The 16,384-nt window shown below is 45.0% G+C and overlaps 1 pseudogene; it reads right to left on the bottom strand.

Annotated features, from left to right (window-relative positions):
* Nucleotides 1-12,832: 12,832 nt before the first annotated feature.
* Nucleotides 12,833-15,448, bottom strand: LOC104586499 (granule-bound starch synthase 2, chloroplastic/amyloplastic-like; annotated as a pseudogene).
* Between the last annotated feature and the right edge of the window lie 936 nt (nucleotides 15,449-16,384).

The raw sequence follows: 16,384 nt of genomic DNA, 5'->3' as shown, positions 1-16,384 counted from the left end.
AGAAGGAATAATTGTACTGAAAGATTGTCTTTATGTACAAAATTTAAGAAGAAATTTGATTTCTGTCTCAAAACTGTGTGCAGATGGTTATTCTGTCTTCTTTAGTAATACGATTACTATTAAAAGAAACAACAGATTCATCGCATACGGGGAACTAGAGAACGGTCTCTATGTTCTACATCCTTCTCTAGAAACTAACATAACCGAAACTACGTCGGTTGAAAACCCCAAGAAGAGAGCCCGTGATACAGTTAATCCGACGTGTCTGTGGCATTACCGACTTGGCCACATCGGTGTTGACCAAATCACAAGGTTGGTAAAGGATGGTCCTTTGGATTTTCTAGCTGTAGAAGATCTTCCCACCTGTGAGCCTTGCCTACAAGGCAAGATGACGAAACGGCCATTTGACGGTAAGCCTGAAAGATGTACAGGCACACTCGACCTAATACATACTGATGTATGTGGTCCCCTGAGTGTTAGGACACGAAATCAACACGTGTATTTCATCACCTTCATAGATGATTTTTCACGATATGGTTACGTGTACCTAATGAGACACAAGTCTGAATCCTTTGAAAAGTTCAAAGAGTTTAGACAAGAGGTCGAGAAACAGTTAGGGAGAGAAATTAAAGCCCTTCGATCCGATCGAGGTGGCGAATATCTCTCTGACGAATTCAGGGACTACTTAAAGGACAATGGGATAGTATCACAATTAGCTCCTCCTGCTACACCACAACTTAACGGTGTTTCAAAGAGGAGGAATAGGACCTTATTAGATATGGTCCGGTCGTTTCTCATACACTCAGAGTTACCCACATCCTTTTGGGGTTACGCATTAGAGACTGCGATTTACGTGCTGAATCGGGTTCCAACCAAATTGGTTCCGAATACTCCATATGAACTTTGGACCGGAAAGAAACCAAGTGTCAGACACTTGAAGATTTGGGGTTGTCCAGCACACGTTAAAAGAACGAGTGCAGACAAGTCGGAATCTAAGACCAGCCGTTGCCTATTTGTAGGCTACCCAAAAGGCTCTGTAGGTTACCTTTTCTATGACCCAAGTGAGCAGAAAGTGTTCTGCAGTCGAAATGCACAATTCTTGGAAACCGACTATATCCTGGACACCCATCGTCAGGAAGTTGTTCTTGATGAGGAGAGCTCAGGAGCAGTGGGAGATGTCCCACAAATTCCAGGTAGTGACCAACTTTGAAGATCCACTCGGGCATCCAGGCCACCAGTCCGTTATGGTTATGATCAGGATATAGTTACCTGGTGGAAACCTTGACTAGTGAGGAGGATCCCGTGACTTACGCGGAAGCTATGTTGGACATAGATTCCCAGAAGTGGGTGGAGGCCATGAGGGCAAAGATGGACTCAATGGAGACCAATAGAGTCTGGACTCTAGTAGATCCGCCCTCCGGGGTAAAGGCAATCGGTTGCAAATGGATTTACAAGAGGAAGAAGGGCCCCGATGGTAAAGTTGAGACCTTCAAGGCCCGTCTGGTGGCGAAAGGGTACACTCAGAAAGAGGGCATCGATTATGAGGAACCCTTTTCGCCTGTGGCCATGCTTAAATCCATTAGGATCCTGCTAGCTGTAGCAGCATACCATGATTATGAGATTTGGGAGATGGATGTCAAAACTGCATTCCTGAATGGAGATCTTACTGAAGATATCTATATGCAGCAGCCGCAAGGCTTCATTGCTGCAGGTCAGGAAAACATGGTATGTAAACTTAACAGATCCATTTATGGGCTTAAGCAAGCTTCTAGAAGTTGGAACATCCGTTTCAACTCTGCTGTCAAATCGTTTGACTTCGAGCAGAATCCGGATGAACCCTGTGTCTACAGGAAGTACAGTGGGGATAAGGTTACCTTCTTGGTTCTGTATGTAGATGACATTCTACTCATTGGTAATGATGTGGGAATGTTAACTACGGTGAAAGTATGGCTTTCGCAGCAATTCTCCATGAAAGATCTTGGAGAAGCCTCCTATATACTGGGTCTTCGACTCTATAGAGATAGATCGAAGCGGAGGGAGAGGTTCCCTATGCCTCTGCCGTAGGGAGCATCATGTATGCCATGCTGTGCACTCGTCCTGACATTGCTCAGGCAGTGAGTGTAGTAAGCAGATTTCCGGCCAACCCAGGGCAGGAGCATTGGACTGCTGTGAAAAACATACTTAAGTACCTTCGAAGGACAAAAGAGTTTTGTTTGGTGTTCGACGGTAGCTCACTACAGATCCAGGGGTTTACAGATGCCGATTTCCAGTCCGACCCAGATGATAGAAAGTCTACATCTGGATATGTTTTCACGATAGGATCGTGTGCTGTTTGCTGGTAAAGCAGCAAACAGGGGTCCACTGCAGACTCCACGACCGAGGCCGAATACATTGCCGCAATTGAGGCTGCCAAAGAAGCTGTGTGGATGAAGAAGTTCGTTCACGGGTTGGGAGTTGTTCCGTCCAGCACATCACCATCCCATTGTTGTGTGACAATGGGATTATTTTCTTGGACCGAATCTAGGGTTTAATCAAGGCTGAAAGTCCGCCCTAATTTTCCCACTAATGGGCCTAAGGATTGATATTTAATTAAATGGTTAATTCGGCCCAACCTGTAAAGGCCTAGTTTTAAACAGTTAAAACTACTAAAAGCCCACTTAACCCTTAAAGCTATATGGGTCGAACCATTCGGCCCATATACCTAGATAATATTAATGGTTAATATTAATATTATGGATTTAAAATGGGCTTCAAATGGGCTTTACAGATAATTAATTGATTGGATCAATTTATCCCTGCATGTGATGTATGGATGTGTGATGTGCTACGTACATGGGCCATAAGTACTTGGCCCATGCTCAATCGACAGTGGCTCTTTCGCACACCATGGCTGAATGCACATCATTGCCATGGTGTCCCTTTTGGTCATTGGATGACCTCCCTCAGTGGTGGGCCCCACACCTCATCATTAGGTCTCGTGCAGAACCCTAGCCGATTTAGGCCCACCAAAATCTGGCTTTATGAAAGTCAGTGGGAGCCACTTTGGTTTGACCTAAAGTTAGAACTAGGGCGTAATTATCTGTTCCCTCCAGACAATATGAGTGCATGTGATAGGGAGATTCATATGATGAACTCTCTAAAGGCCTTCCATCATTAGCACAAGGATGGGTCCTTCAGTAAAGAGGAAACGCACCAGAAAATGGGCTATCCATTTGCTGTTGGGCTTGTCTAAGTGTTTCATAAGATGATAGGGGCGTCATAGACCGATGTGGGAGGGGCTTCACCAGAAAATGGGAACTCTCTCACGGTAACTTGGCGTTCGCGAATATGATGGGTAAGCACTCACTGGACAGAAAGGTTTACCTGAAAATGGCTCTGAACCTTGTTTGACATAGGCCAAAGGGAAAACTCATATGATGAGTGGATATGATCCTTCACAGAAAGGTGGTGGGGTTATGCAGCTGAAACAGTTGGCCTCATGCACCCTATGTGATTTCCCACATTACCAGAGACAACCCGTGGTCTCCGTCACTGAGAAAGGAGGGAAATCTCAAAGACAAATAAATGGAAATGGATCGTAGATTAAAATCCATATCTACGAAATGAACATGAATCAAATTAGGTCGTGGACTGATGTTTGCTCTTTTATCAGAAAATGGCAAATGAATCATTTGCAAAGCTACTTGATGACAACAAGTTGAAGGGCCCAAACTATGCTGACTGGTATAGGAACCTTATGTTGGTCTTAACCTCTGAAAAACTTGACAAAGTGGCAAAGAATCCTGCCCCGGAGCGTCCGGGAGATAGGGCTTCTGAGGCCCGAAGGAGACACTATCAAGAATGGGAGGAGAAAAACTCCCTTGCCCGGTGTTACATCATTGCCTCCTTGGACAATCCGATACAGAGGCAGTTCGATCAGATCGAACTTGCCAAAGACATATTGGACAGTCTAAGGACAATGTATGAAGAGCAGAATCGTTCTACTCGACAAAAGTTCTTGAAACAGTTCATTACCACACAAATGTCCAAGGGTCAACAGGTTCACGACCATTGTCTTCGGATGATGGAATACATCAACAAACTGGAGGCTCTTGGATCCGGGCTGGACCTTGCAACCCAGATAGATGCTATCCTTAACTCTTTGCCTCCTTCCTTTAATCCGTTCATCATGAACTATAACATTAACAAGCTAAATGTCAGCTTACAAGAGCTCAGCAATATGTTGCAAAGAGCTGAAAAACTGATTAAAAATGATGAGCCTGTAGCCATGCTTGTTGAAGCTGGCAAGATGGGCAAGAGAAAGAGGAAGGCAAAGAAGCCTCAGAAGAAAGCCACTCAAAGCAAGAAGCAGAAGAAAGACAAAGCATCGGATGCCTGTCACTTCTGCAAGAAGACCGGCCACTGGAAAAGGAATTGTCCTGCCTACCTGGAATCCAAGAAAGGTAACTTCGAAACTTGTGTTATAGAAACCAATTTATTGGTAGCTTCTGCGTCCTGGTGTATTGACTCCGGGGCTTCAACTCATGCGTGTAACTCACTGCAGGGGTTCAAGGTAAGTAGAAGGCTGAGTGAAGGAGAAGTCACACTCTACTTGGGGACTACTGCAACTGTTGCAGCCGCGGCCATAGGAACCGTGGAATTATGTATTAGAGAATGAATAATTGTACTGAAAGATTGTCTTTATGTACAAAATTTAAGAAGAAATTTGATTTCTGTCTCAAAACTGTGTGCAGATGGTTATTCTGTCTTCTTTAGTAATACGATTACTATTAAAAGAAATAACAGATTCATCGCATACGGGGAACTGGAGAACGGTCTCTATGTTCTACATCCTTCTCTAGAAACTAACATAACTGAAACTACGTCGGCTGAAATCCCCAAGAAAAGAGCCCATGATACAGTTAATCCCACGTGTCTGTGGCATTACCGACTTGGCCACATCGGTGTTGACCGAATCACAAGGTTGGTAAAGGATGGTCCTTTGGATTTTCTAGCTGTAGAAGATCTTCCCACCTGTGAGCCTTGCCTACAAGGCAAGATGACAAAACGGCCATTTAACGGTAAGCCTGAAAGATGTACAGGCACACATGACCTAATACATACTGATGTATGTGGTCCCCTGAGTGTTAGGACACGAAATCAACCCGTGTATTTCATCACCTTCACAGATGATTTTTCACGATTTGGTTACGTGTACCATATGTGACACAAGTCTGAATCCTTTGAAAAGTTCAAAGAGTTTAGACAAGAGGTCGAGAAACAGTTAGGGAGAGAAATTAAAGCCCTTCGATCAGATCGAGGTGGCGAATATCACTCTGACGAATTCAGGGACTACTTAAAGGACAATGGGATAGTATCACAATTGGCTCCTCCTGCTACACCACAACTTAACGGTGTTTCAGAGAGGAGGAATAGGACCTTATTAGATATGGTCTGGTCGCCTCTCATACACTCAGAGTTACCCACATCCTTTTGGGGTTACGCATTAGAGACTACGATATACGGGCTGAATCAGGTTCCAACCAAATCGGTTCCGAATACACCATATGAACTTTGGACCAGAAAGAAACCAAGTGTCAGACACTTGAAGATTTGGGGTTGTCCAGCACACGTTAAAAGAACGAGTGCAGACAAGTTGGAATCTAAGACCAGCCGTTGCCTATTTGTAGGCTACCCAAAAGGCTCTGTAGGTTACTTTTTCTATGACCCAAGTGAGCAGAAAGTGTTCTGTAGTCGAAATGTGCAATTCTTGGTAACTGACTATATCCTGGACACCCATCGTCAGGAAGTTGCTCTTGATGAGGAGAACTCAGGAGCAGTGGGAGATGTCCCACAAGTTCCAGGTAGTGACCAACTTAGAAGATCCACTCGGGCATCCAGGCCACCAGTCCGTTATGGTTATGATCAGGATAGTTACCTGGTGGAAACGTTGACTAGTGAGGAGGATCCCGTGATTTACGCGGAAGCTATGTTGGACATAGATTCCCAGAAGTGGGTGGAGGCCATGAGAGCAGAGATGGACTCAATGGAGGACAATGGAGTCTGGACTCTAGTAGATCTACCCTCCGGGGTAAAAGCAATCGGTTGCAAATAGATTTACAAGAGGAAGAAGGGCCCCGATGGCAGGATTGAGACCTTCAAGGCTCGTCTAGTGGCGAAAGGGTACACTCAGAAAGAAGGCATCGATTATGAGGAAACCTTTTCGCTTGTGGCCATGCTTAAATCCATTAGGATCCTGATAGCTGTAGCAGCATACCATGATTATGAGATTTGGCAGATGGATGTCAAAACTGCATTCCTGAATGGAGATCTTACTGAAGATATCTATATGCAGCAGCTGCAAGGCTTCATTGCTGCAGGTCAGGAAAACATGGTATGTAAACTTAATAGATCCATTTATGGACTTAAGCAAGCTTCTAGAAGTTGGAACATCCGTTTTGACTCTGCTGTCAAATCGTTTGACTTCGAGCAGAATCCGGATGAACCCTGTGTCTACTGGAAGTTCAGTGGAGATAAGGTTACCTTCTTGGTGCTATATGTAGATGACATTCTACTCATTGGGAATGATGTAGGAATGTTAACTACGGTGAAAGTATGGCTTTCACAGCAATTCTCCATGAAGAAGCTATATGGATGAAGAAGTTCGTTCATGAGACTCGTGTTAGTTTAGAATGTTCACAGCCAATGGGTCAGTCTGGGGAGACATATCCTGACAAGGCTGTGTGGTGCCACCAAGTCGGTTGGGGTGGTCTGTCTCAGCTGCCAGGGTGAGACCCTAGGCACATACAGTGTAGGATTAATTGAATCTTTGAACTGGACCAGATTTCCAGTATTGCCCTGGACCTTGGAGATTGATGGGCAAAATTGGAAAGTTACACCCGACCCCTAGACTCGATAATGATACTGCACTAGGTGTCGGATTGGGCTATCTTTGATGTACCAATCAGTGAGATCCTTAGCGGGGGTCAAAACCTAGGTATGTTGGGACAGTCCGAGAATTCATCTGAGTGGGTGATCATAGTGACAGGATCAGCCCCATTGTCGGACAAAGGTAATGATCAGGGATGCACTCTCACTGATGGAAACCAAGACTGCCGGCAGCCGATTTCAATCGTTAAGATTTGTTTTTTGCAAAGTATATTTTATATGAGATATAAATGAAGAGATGAGAGATCCATCCTATGGACGCCCAACGATTGCGGAATAAGGGGCGAATTTCAAAAATTTTATCTCTCCCTTCAATTGGGAATCGTATTCCCCATTTAGAAAATCATATTTTCAATGATCAATCTTGAACCATAAACTGAACCAGATCTGCCCCAAAAGGAGTGGGAGAGGATTATACCTGATACGAAGAAATACTATCTCCCAATGGAGGTGTTCACGCCCAAGGAAGGATCCAAAGACTGCTCCCACTAAAGACTGCTCCCACTTGACCCTTCGCAAGAATCAACTAGACGGCTTGTGAGTACAGCTCCAATCAATCTTTTCCCAAAAGATTGAAATCAAGATCCAATCTTGATTTCTCCCAAGAACTGGAGATCGAACTGAAGGAATGGCAATGGCAGGAAGGTGGCGGCAGAAGAGAATTCGCAGTATGCAGGAAATCTCTTAATCTCTCTTGCTTAAAGAGAAGAATGCTATTGATGTTATTGTGTGTTTCAAGGCTGCCGCCCCCTTTCCCTTTTATAATCTTAAAGGGATCAGCTCCTAATCAGATTAGGAGTTACTAATTCCAAATCACATTTGGGTTAGAAGTCCCTTAGTGATAAGGGATAATCCTTATCTTATCTGCAGAACAGATCAGCTATCTCCTAATCTAATTAGGAGGTTTCTAGATCTAAATAAGATTTAGATCTTGGACTCTCTGAGTGGATAGGGTCTAAGCCCAATCCTTTTAGCTGACCCACTTCAGAATTCGCCCCCTTTAGATGACTGATCAAATCAGCCCAGTTCGAAATGGGCTTAAGGCCCATTTAAGGTTATGTACTCAAAAAAAACTTTCCAAATTGCTGCCCAGTTGGGCTTCTTTGTATGGCGTGGGACCCAAGCATTGATCTACACATCAGCCACATGGGTTCAGCCCAGCCTTTGTTATAAGGCCTGGCCGAATGCACTGCTGAAGACAGTGTACCCCCTGAAACCCATCAGATGAGCTCTATGGGCCCAACACTTACACTAAGTGGTCCCTGGGCCAAGCCACCTTGTAACACCCAGGGACTGTGGGCAGATGCAAGATTAGCCCATCAGGCATTATCCTCAATGGTCTTACACTTAACCTCTCAGCCCATAATGATCATACACTACCCGACAAGAGAGGACCTCTCCCTCGGCTGCAAGGAACAGTGTTGCACTCTCCACTCATATGGATCCCGGGAATTAAAACCTTTTTGCAAACAATTTAGAAACCATATATATACTTTTATATCTTATATAAAATATATTTTGCAAAACAAATCTCAACGGTTGAAATCGGCTGCCGGCAGTCTTGGTTTCCATCAGTGAGAGTGCATCCCTGATCATTACCTTTGTCCGACAAAGGGGCTGATCCTGTCACTATGATCACCCACTCAGATGAATTCTCGGACTGTCCCAACATACCCAGGTTTTGACCCCCGCTAAGGATCTCACTGATTGGTACATCAAAGATAGCCCAATTCGACACCTAGTGCAGTATCATAATCGAGTCTAGGGGTCGGGTGTAACTTTCCAGTTTTGCCCATCAATCTCCAAGGTCCAAGGCAATACTGGAAATCTGGTCCAGTTCAAAGATTCAATTAATCCTACACTGTATGTGCCTAGGGTCTCACCCTGGCAGCTGAGACAAGCCACCCCAATCGACTTGGTGGCACTATAGTGTCAGCCTTGTCAGGATAGGTCTCCCCAGACCGACCCACCGGCTGTGAACATTCTAAACTAACACGAGTCTCATTAAGTGTCCAGTTTAAGGGTATTACACAGAAACATACCAAGGGAACATGAATCAAATATGTATCTTTATTCATTTACAATAAACTCATAAAGTACATCATTCTGATTGAAGCTAAGGGCATACAAAACTGTCTAACAATAAAAGTATATATATTATGGTTTCTAAAAGGTTTGCAAAAGGTTTTAATTCCCGGGATCCATTTAAGTGGAGTGTGCAACACCGTTCCTTGCAGCCGAGGGAGAGGTCCTCACTTGTCGGGCAGTGTATGATCATTATGGGCTGAGAGGTTAAGTGTAAGACCATTGAGGATAACACCTGATGGGCTAATCTTGCATCATTATGGGTGTTACAAGGTGGCTTGGCCTAGGGACCACTTAGTGTAAGTGTTGGGCCCATATAGCCCATTTGATGGGTTTCAGGGGGTACACTGTCTTCAGCAGTGCATTCGGCCAGGCCTTGTAACAAAGGCTGGGCTGAACCCATGTGGCTGATGTGTAGATTAATGCTTGGGTCCCACGCCATACAAGGAAGCCCAACTGGGCAGCAGTTTGAAAGGCTTTTTGAGTACATAACCTTAAATGGGCCTTAAGCCCATTTCGAACTGGGCTGATTTGATCGGTCATTTAGAGGGGGCGAATTCTGAAGTGGGTCAGCTAAAAGGATTGGGCTTAGACCCTATCCACTCAGAGAGTCCAAGATCTAAATGACATTTAGATCTGGAAACCTCCTAATTATATTAGGAAATAGCTTATCTGATCTACAGATAAGATAAGGATTATCCCTTATCACTAAGGGACTTCTAACCCAAATATGATTTGGATTAGCAACTCCTAGTCTGATTAGGAGCTGATCCCTTTGAGATTATAAAAGGGGAAGGGGGCGGCAGCCTTTTACATGATCAACAGCATTCTTCTCTTAAAGAAAGAGAGATTGAGAGATTTCCTGCATACTGCGAATTCTCTCCTGCCGCCACTTTCCTGCCATTGCAATTCCTTAAGATCGATCTCCAGTTCTTGGGAGTAATCAAGATTTGATCTTGATCTCAATCTTTTTGGAAAAGATTGGTTGGAGCTGTACTCACAAGCCGTCCAGTTGATTCTTGCGAAGGGTCAAGTTCTTTTGAAGAACATTGTTGATTCTGCTCCATCCTTCACTGCGCCATCTTCAGTGGGAGCAGATTTTGGATCCTTCCTTGGGCATGAACACCTCCATTGGGAGATAGTATTTCTCCGTATCAGGTATAATCCTCTCCCACTCTTTTTGGTTCAGATCTGGTTCAGTTTATGGTTCAAGATTGATCATTGAAAATATGATTTTCTAAATAGGGAATACGATTCCCAGTTGAAGGGAGAGATAAATTTTTTGAAATTCGCCCTTTATTCCGCAATCTTTGGGCGTCCATAGGATGGATCTCTCATCCCTTCAGCTTATCCAAATCATATTTGGATCAGCCCTATCTTTAGGTGATAAGGATAAACCTTATCTTATCTGTAGATTAGATTAGCTTTCTCCTAATCTTATTAGGAGGTTTCTAGATCTGAATCACATTCAGATCTAGACTCTCTGAGTGGATAGGGTCAAGACCCTATCCTATCTGCTAATCCATGTTAGAATTCGCCCCATGATTAACTAATCAAATAGCCCATTTCAAAATGGGCTTTAGGCCCATTAAGCTTATGTACTCACTTAATCTTCTTAATTGCTTCCCAGTTGGGCTTCCCTGTATGGCGTGGGACCCAAACATTGATCTACACATCAGCCACATGGGTTCTGCCCAGCCTTTGTTACAAGGCCTGGCCGAATACACTGTTATGGACAGTGCACCCCCTGAAACCCATCTTATGGGCTCTATGGGCCCAACACTTACCCTAAGTGGTCCCTGGGCCAAGCTACCTTGTAACACCTAGGGACTGTGGGCAGATGCAAGATTAGCCCATCAGGTATTATCCTCAATGGTCTTACACTTAACCTCTCAGCCCATAATGATCATACACTGCCCGACAAGAGAGGACCTCTCCCTCGGCTGCAAGGAACTGTGTTGCACTCTCTGCTAATATGGATCCCAGGAATTAAAACCTTCTTGCAAACATTTTAGAAACCATAATATATATACTTTTATATCTCATATAAAATATACTTTGCAAACATTCCACCCATTTGGACACATAGTCAACAACACTAGGATCTATTTATTTCCAAAAGAATTTGGGAAAGGTCCCATGAAGTCAATACCCCATACATCAAAGATTTCACATATTAATATGTTAGTGAGAGGCATTTCATTCTGTCGAGAGATGTTACCTGTTCTTTGGCATTGGTCACATGCAGACACATACTTGTGAGCATCCTTGAACTTGGTGGGCCAATAGAAACCTGATTGTAACACTTTGGTTGTTGTGCGGTTGGCTCCAAAATGGCTTCTTGCTTCTCGGTCATGGCAATATCGGAGTACCGACTCTGTCTCCTCGTCGGGGACACACCTCCGAATGATCTAATCTGCATAGAGCTTATACAAAAAGGGGTCCTCCCACAAATAATGTTTCACATCAGGGAAGAATTTCTTCCTCTGTTGATATGACAGATTAGGAGGGAGGACGTTTCCTGCAAGATAGTTAGCAAAATCAGCATACCAAGGGGATGTATCTACCTGAATTGGATAGATCTGCTCATCCGGAAACTCCTCTCAGAGGGTGCTGATCATCTCCCCTCCCAAATCTGAATCCTCCAATCGGGAGAGATGGTTTGCAGCCAGGTTCTCGGTGCCCTTGTTATCACAGATTTCGGCATCGAATTCTTACAGCCATAGAATCCACCTGATCCGCCTTGGCTTTGCATCCTTCTTTGCAAGTAGATGTCTGAGTGCCGAGTGATCTGTATACACAACAACCTTGGACAAGATTAGATACGAGCAAAATTTATCAAAAGCAAAAATTACCGCTAGTAGTTCCTTTTCTGTCATGGTGTAATTCTGTTGAGATCCATTCAAGGTCCTACTAGCATAGTAAATTGGCTGGAAATGTTTGTTCACTCTTTGTCCTAGAACAACTCCAACTACTGATTCACTCGCATGGATGTTGGTGGTGGCAACTTCTCACAAGAAGCTTCTGTAGAATCCTGAGTGTCCCAAGAAGCTTCTCACAGACCGGATGGATGTTGGTGGTGGCAACTTCTCAATTATCTCCACCTTGGCTCTATCAACCTCAATCCCTCTCTATGAAACCTTGTGTCCAAGTACAATACCTTCTTGCACCATGAAGTGGAAATTTTCCCAGTTTAACACTAGATGGGTTTCCTTGCAACGCTTGAGTACCTTTTCCAAAATGTAGACATGCATCGAAGGAAGAGCCTGTTATGGGCCCGCGAATAGGATCTTGTCATGGGTCGGTCCACGGTGAGAAAGCCTTGCTTTCCCTTGCGCCTTCCCTTGCATGCAGACCCTATTCTGGGAAACTGAATGGGTGATTTGTCCAAGAGACCACCCGAACTCTCCTAATGGGTGATTTGTCCAAGAGACCACCCGAACTCTCCTCACTCTCTTTCTTGACTGGAAAACTGAATTCTTTATTTCAACTCGTAGCTCCTTAAATATGAGATTTACAAAAGGAAATTCCTTGTTGGATTCGACTAGGCTAAGGTAATCCAACTTAAACTCAAACTCCTAATTACCTACTCCTAATAGTAACACAACTCTTACTTAAGATAAGATAAGATAAGGATAGGATAAGATAAGGGATAAGGGATAAGGAATGGTGTAGCTGACGGCGAGTTGGCGGGCAGAGCTGATGTGGTATGATAATTGTGGGCCCACCCTGATGAGCTGTCATGTGGGCCCCGCCCTACTGCTGCTACCGGGTGGTGCGCGCTTCTCGCAGTGTTGCTGCCGTGAGGAGCGTGCTGCTGTCATGTGGTGCGTGCTGCTACTGTGCGGAGCGTGCTACTGTCTGGTTCTACTGCCATGCGGTGCATGCTGCGCGCTGCCGGGCGGTGCGTGTTGTGCGCTGCCAGGTGGTGCGTGCTACGCACTGCCAGGCGGTGCGTGCTGCACGCTGTCGGGCAGTGCAGGCTGCGCACTGCCGGGCGGTGCATGCTGCGTGCTGCCAGGCGGTGCGTGCTGCGTGTTGCCGGACGGTGCGTGCTGCTGTGCGCGCTGCCAGATGGTGCATGAGGTGCACTGCCCGGCTGCTGTGCGGCGCTGTCGGGCGGTGCGTGCTGCTGGGCGGCCCGCTGTGCGTGTTGCTGCCTATGACTGCGCTGCATTGCGCTGCGGGGTGGTGTGTGCATAACATCACACCCCTCCCAGACTACGAGCTTGTCCTCAAGCTCGTATTCCGGATACGTGGCTTGCAACTCCGCCAATGGATCAAACGGCTGCACACTATCTCTCATTCCACCACCTGCATGAACAACAGGGACTGCCCCGTAGCTCAGTGCATAAAGCTGGTTCAGTCCACATGGCTCAAATCGAGAAGGCATGAGTAGGATGTCTGCACCTGCAGTTATTCGATGGGCCATTTGCACAGAGGAACCAACCTAACCCCTGATTTTGTCATGTATTGACTCTCAAGATGTTTGAGAAGCTGTTCCCGGTCAGGTCTCCTAGTGCCCAACATGACTAGTTGCACATCCTGGTCCACCCTCCAAGGAATGGACTCAGCAACGAGATCAATACCTTTCTGATGGTTAAGCCTGCCAATCAACCCAATCAGAGGAACATTCTCCCGAAGAGGAAGACCAAGCTCCCTTTGTAGACCTGCTTTGCATTGAGGCTTGCCAGTCTGAAGAGTCTCCGCAAGGTAATTGGTGCAGCCATCCAATGCCAAGTAAGCATCTAACTGTGGGTTCCCTTCGTTTGCATCAATCACATTCACGATGCCCTTCAGCTTCCAATCAAACTCATTTATTATTTGATGCAGACCCCAGCCACCTTCTTTAGTTTCCAGCTCCCAAGCGTAACCATGGCTCACAGTGACTACACGATCTGCTGCTCTCAGGCCAGCTGCAAGGACATTGAAGTGTTCCCCACCTCCTGAGTTATATAGTTTGAAGTAGTTTTGTGGAAGATCCACATAACAGAAATCACGTATTGGACCATGACCCCGGTGTGCTATGTTGTGAATCACAGGCACTTACCGGGTATACGTACAGAAGAGAACCTTAAGAGTAGCCTTACAGAAGCGAACCATGTGTTTTAATAGGGGTGTTCACGGGTCGGGTTGGGTCGGTTTCTTGGGATTTTCCCAACCGACCCGACCTGGTCGGGTTAGCTAAGGTGGGAACCGAAACCGACCCACTAACAGGCCAAACCGACCTGATCGGTTTGAGTTGGGTTGGGTCGGTTTCGGTCGGTTTCGGTTTTGCTCCTGTACAAAGCCAAATAAAATATGAATTAGTTGATAATTTGATATTCAAGAGTCCAAGATAAATCTAAATTTAATTCAGGTAAAGAATAAAATCAATAAATTCTTCATGTAAAAACAAGTGTCAATAATGGGCCTTCTAGAGTAAAAAACTAGGTAAATCTAGGTAGGTAAATCAATAAAATAAAAATTTTGAAACCTTCTAAATTCTAATCTAGGTAAAAAACTAAAAAAGGACACCTAATTGAATTCTAATTGTAATTGCCTAATGGGCCTTCTAGAGTTCTAGTTCTAGTAGAAGACTAGTAGGAATTAGAAAACTACTCAAACTAAGAACTAGGAACTACCAAACTAGTAGAATACTAGTTCGGTTCGGGTCGGGTTGGTTTCGGTTTTCACACAAGAAAACCGAAACCGACCCGAGATTTTGGTTTATGTATGTGCCCAACACGAAACCGACCAGTACAGATGAAAACCCGGCTGACTCGGGTTGGGTCGGTTTGGGTTGGTCGGTTTGGTCGGGTTGGGCATTCTTATGAACAGCCCTACATTTTAAAATATCCCCTCGGCCTCCCCCATATATATTTTTCTCAATATTGCGGAACATAGGGCTGTCCATGAACACAAAATCCATGCCATCAATATAAGCTTGAGAGAAAGTTACCTCCATATCCTACCCATCCACCTTACATCTCTTGCGCACTCCTGTTTCTTGGATTTCTGCATAGTTACCATACTGTGGTGCTGCAACCATAACTCTATGTCCACGTCGAGCCAAGGCCTTCGGTAAAGCCCCAGCAACATCGCCAAGCCCACCTGTCTTCAACAAAGGAGGGCATTCTGCAGGTTCCAATATAATGTTCGTGACATTGTCCCCGGCCAAAGGAGGAGACTTTACAGTTTCATCCTCCATGCACTGATCCTTGGGAACAACTATGGCTGTAGGGGCAGCGATCTGCTGTTTGCTGGATGCCTCTGCCCAGTTTGGACGGCGACTGTTTGTGTTGGCGATTCCCTCATAACTCCCTTCTTTGTTGGAGAGGAATGCTTCCAGCAGGCGTTGCATCTCCCGGACATCTTCCCTGACTTCACAAACCTCCATGCTGGTTTCTGCTAGCCTATGTTCCAGTTCGTTGACCTTGAATGATAGCTGCTCCATATCGCCCATGACATTTTGCTCTGATACCAAGTTGTTATGGGCCCGCGAATAGGATCTCGTCACGGGTCGGTCCATGATGAGAAAGCCTTGCTTTCCCTTGCGCCTTCCCTTGCGTGCAGACCCTATTGTGGGAAACTGAATGGGTGATTTGTCCAAGAGACCACCCGAACTCTCCTAATGGGTGATTTGTCCAAGAGACCACCCAAACTCTCCTCACTCTCTTTCTTGACTAGAAAACTGAATTCTTTATTTCAACTCGTAGCTCCTTAAATAGGAGATTTACAAAAGGAAATTCCTTGTTGGATTCAGCTAGGCTAAGATAATCCAACTTAAACTCAAACTCCTAATTACCTACTCCTAATAGTAACACAACTCTTACTTAAGATAAGATAAGATAAGGATAAGATAAGACTGAAAAGTCATCCAAGAAAATCTCCATGAAGTTCTCCACCATATCAGATAATATAGCCATCATGCACCTCTGAAATGTTGCTAGAGCATTGCATAAACCGAATGGCATCCTCCTGTAAACAAAGGTACCATAGGGACATGTGAAGATGGTCTTCTCCTGATCTTCCAGTGAAATCGGTATCTGATTGTACCCCGAGTACCCATCTAGGAAACAATAGAACTCATGACCAGCTAGCATCTCTAGCATTTGATCAATGAAGGGTAGAGGGAAATGATCCTTGCATGAGGCTTTGTTTAGTCTTCTGTAATCAATGCACACTCGCCACCTGGTAACCGTCCTAGTCGGTATGAGTTCACTCTTTGCATTCGGTACCACAGTCATGCCTTCTTTATTCGGCACTACTTGGATGGGGCTCACCCATGAGCTGTCGGAGATCGGATAGATAATACCTGCATCTAACAACTTGATGACCTTTGCCTTCACCACATCTTTCATGTTCGGGTTCAGACGTCTTTGGGGCTGAA

Source organism: Nelumbo nucifera, chromosome 3 (assembly GCF_055504915.1).
Source record: "Nelumbo nucifera cultivar China Antique chromosome 3, China Antique-T2T, whole genome shotgun sequence".
Taxonomy (NCBI): Eukaryota; Viridiplantae; Streptophyta; class Magnoliopsida; order Proteales; family Nelumbonaceae; genus Nelumbo; species Nelumbo nucifera.
Note: the sequence above shows the minus strand (reverse complement) of the source record. Positions and strands in the feature narration are given on the sequence as shown.